At 40.2% G+C, this 3,641-nt stretch overlaps 1 non-coding gene across 1 annotated transcript; it reads right to left on the bottom strand.

Moving 5' to 3' along the window:
- Positions 1 to 1,980: 1,980 nt before the first annotated feature.
- On the bottom strand, positions 1,981 to 2,087 carry LOC141687754 (small nucleolar RNA R71). Its single transcript, XR_012561238.1, has one exon. It is a non-coding gene; the product is annotated as a small nucleolar RNA R71 (small nucleolar RNA).
- Between the last annotated feature and the right edge of the window lie 1,554 nt (positions 2,088 to 3,641).

Genomic DNA, 3,641 nt, shown 5'->3' on the forward strand with positions numbered 1-3,641 from the left:
GTTTTGGTGCTAATTTGGTGTCAAGGTGGTGTTGGAATAAAATCTCATTGAAAGCCGACTCGAAGCTGCAAGAAAAATGAGGAAAATAAATTCTGGTAGAAGCCCAGTGCGCCCGTGCTGATCAAGCGCGCGGCTGCGCCCAAAGTACAGAAAGCCAGCGCGCCCGCGCTGATCAAGCACGCGTCCGCGCCATGTCGTGATGACAAATTCCTGTTTCTACTTGGTTTCTGAGAGAAAGAATTCTACACTGCATGGGGCTGCTATATAAACATCTCTAGGTCATTTTTAATAAAAAATCATCAAGATATATCAAGCCAGAGACATATCAAGGAGAGCCGTAAGAAGACCGTATTAGCACGACTTAACGAAGATGAAGAAGACCTTGTTTTTACTTGTGAACCTTTATTTTAAGTTGTATTTGGATGCTAGTTTTCTTACTTGTGAACCTTAATCTTATTTTGTACTTGATTTTATTTATTTGTTATAAAGACTACGTTTGTTATACCATGCTTTCATCGGAACCCTTATTGATGATGAGTCCGATTATGGGCTAATCGTTATCGTGGGGTTCCAACGGATTTATTTGTGGATTTCTTTAGTTAAATTGTTTGATGTCTTAGTATGTGGTGATTGTATGATATCCTAGTATTGGTTGTGCGTATTCATATTATGAGCGTCGCGAACTTATAAGATAGTGTGTTAATTCTTAATGAAGCGAAAGTGAATTTAAGGATTTAGAACTTGCCATGCTAGCACAGGTTCATGTATTTGTTATGCATGATTCGTAGGTAATTTTAACCATCTTACTTGCCCTGTGTAATCAAGATAGATAACTTGTGCTTAAACCATTATGTTGTCAAATTCTATAGATATATAGGGTCTCAATATAATTGGTGTCTATTCAGCTTCTATCTCTTTTGTGGATGTCTGGTAGTATGGTACTCGTGCAACGAAAGTTGGCGTTTATCAGTTTCGTGTGGTCTGATTATTGTCATCGCCATTGCATGCTAAGGTTGAGAACAATAAGGCTATTGAATGAAGTATTTAATGAAGTTAGAATCCCATATTTGTCATATATATTAATTCAACCAATTTTATTCTCTTAGTTATAATTGTTAGTTAATTCTTAGTTATAAACAACCCAAATTGTTATCGTCTTAGCATTGAATAATAACCATACATTGTTGCTTAAGTGCATGAATTAAATAGTTAACCAACGCCAGTCTCTATGGGATCGAACTAGAAATATTTCTATATTACTTGTGAACGCGTATACTTGCGTGAATTATTAGCGCGTGTTTAGCGACTAACAAGTTTTTGGCGCCACTGTCGGGGACTGTAGTGTTAATTTATAGTTTATGTGCTTTCCATCAGTGGTCGTTAAAGTTCATTGACTCGGACATTGTTACTTATTTGTTCCTTGTCTTATTTCAGGTACTCTAGCGAGGGTGTATGCATACACGTTCACGTACTCGTAAGAGAACATTGGATAAAGTCGAGGAAGAAGTTATGGTAGTTCGTAAGGAAGTTTTCGAGGAAGAAAAGAAGGCAGAAGAAGAAGAGAAAGTTGAAGAACCAGCTTTAGTAGAGATGGGTGATCAAGCAGAAAATCCTAAGGCTTTGATGGACTATTCTTAGCCTAAAATTAATGACATTCAGTCAAGCATCATCAGACCAGCCATCAGGGCTAACACCTTTGAGATCAAGTCAAACACGATTCAGATGATACAGAACTTAGTTCAGTTTGAGGGTTCTCCTATTGAAGACCCCAACATGCACATCAGTTATTTCATCGATATCCGTGACAGCTTCAAGTTTAATGATGTGACTGAAGATGCTATCAAGCTACACCTCTTCCCATTCTTTCTGAGGGACAAAGCTAAGTGATGGTTACACTCTCTACCAGCAGGGTCTATCACCACTTGGGAGGACCTTGCGTAAAAGTTTTTCACTAAATTCTTGCCTATGGCGAAGACTGCTGTAATTAGGAATGCTCTTACCCAGTTTGCTCAGCAAGCAGGAGAATCTCCGTATGAGGCTTGGGATCGATATAAGGAGATGCTAAGAAAATGGCCACACCATGGCATGCCTGATTGGATGATTATCAACTGTTTCTACAATGGATTGGGTGCTACTTCTAGACCCATGCTTGATGTAGCATCAGGAGGAGCCTTGTGGGCTAAGAGCTACGATGAAGCTTATAAACCTATTCAACTGATGGCTGCTAATGAGTACCAGAATCCTTCCCAGAGTCTGACTCAGGGAAAAAGTTGCAGGAATTCTGGAGTTGGACGCAACAATTGCTATCGCTGCCCAACTTAAGGCTTTGACGATGAAGGTGGACACTTTGGCTAATTATAGAGTTAATCAAATCTCTAGTGTCTGTGAGCTTTGTGCTGGTGCCCACGAGACTGATCAGTACATAATTTCTAATGAATCAGCTTAGTTCATGAGCAACTTTCAGCATGTGCAGCAACCTGTGCCAGCCACTTATCATCCCAACAACCGCAATCATCCTAATTTCAGTTGGAGCAACACTCAGAATGCGGTTCAACAACCTTATCAACAGTATCCAACTAAGCAGTACAACCCCCTGGTTTTCAGCAACCACATTATGCACCTAGACAACAACTCCAGCTGCAACAAGCCAATGAAAATCTGAATTAGAGGAGTTGAAGCTTATGTGCAAAAGTCAAGTTATTTCTATCAAGACCTTGGAAAATCAAATTGGGCAAATTTCCAATGCCTTGCTAAATCATCATCCTGGTACACTACCTAGTGACACTGAAGTGCCAGGAAAGAGGGAAGCTAAGGAGCAGGTAAAGGCAATCACTTTAAGGTTTGGAAAGGTTGTGAATCCCGAACAAACTCAAGAGTTAACTGAAGAAGCTGGGGCTGAGAAAGAAGTAGAGCAGCAGGATGAAGAAGTGGAACCAAGAAAGACTACTGTTGAGCATACTCCGCCTGAGGGTAATACAGGGGAGAAACAGATCTATCCTCCACCGCCTTTTCCTAAGCGGCTGCAGAAAAAAAGGTGTACAACCAATTTGAGAAGTTACTGGAGGTGTTCAAGAAACTTCATATCAACATACCTTTTATTGAGGCTCTTGAGCAGATGCCTAATTATGCAAAGTTTATGAAAGGTATTCTCTCTCGGAAAGTGAAGCTATATAATTTAGAGACTGTTGCTCTCACGGAGGAATGCAGTGCTGTGTTGCAACAGAAATTACCTCCGAAGCTTAAGGATCCAGGAAGCTTCACTATTCCGTTTACTATTGGAAAAGTGTCTTTTGACAGATGCTTATGTGACTTGGGAGCTAGCATCAATCTGATGCCTTTGTCAATCTTCAAGTAGTTGGACTTACCTGATCCCAAACTGACTTATATGACCTTGTAGTTGGCCGACCGTTCTATTACATATCCGCGAGGTATAGTAGAGGATGTCTTGGTCAAGGTTGATAAACTCATCTTCCCTGCTGATTTCGTAATTCTTGATTTTGAGGAGGATAATAAGATCCCCATTATCTTTAGAAAACCCTTCTTGGCAACTAGATGAACCTTGATAGATGTGCAGAAGGGTGAGCTTACGATGCGAGTGCTGGATCAGGATGTAACTTTTAATGTCTTCAATGCTATGAAAT

The sequence above is a fragment of the Apium graveolens genome, chromosome 9 (assembly GCF_009905375.1).
Source record: "Apium graveolens cultivar Ventura chromosome 9, ASM990537v1, whole genome shotgun sequence".
NCBI classification, from domain to species: Eukaryota; Viridiplantae; Streptophyta; class Magnoliopsida; order Apiales; family Apiaceae; genus Apium; species Apium graveolens.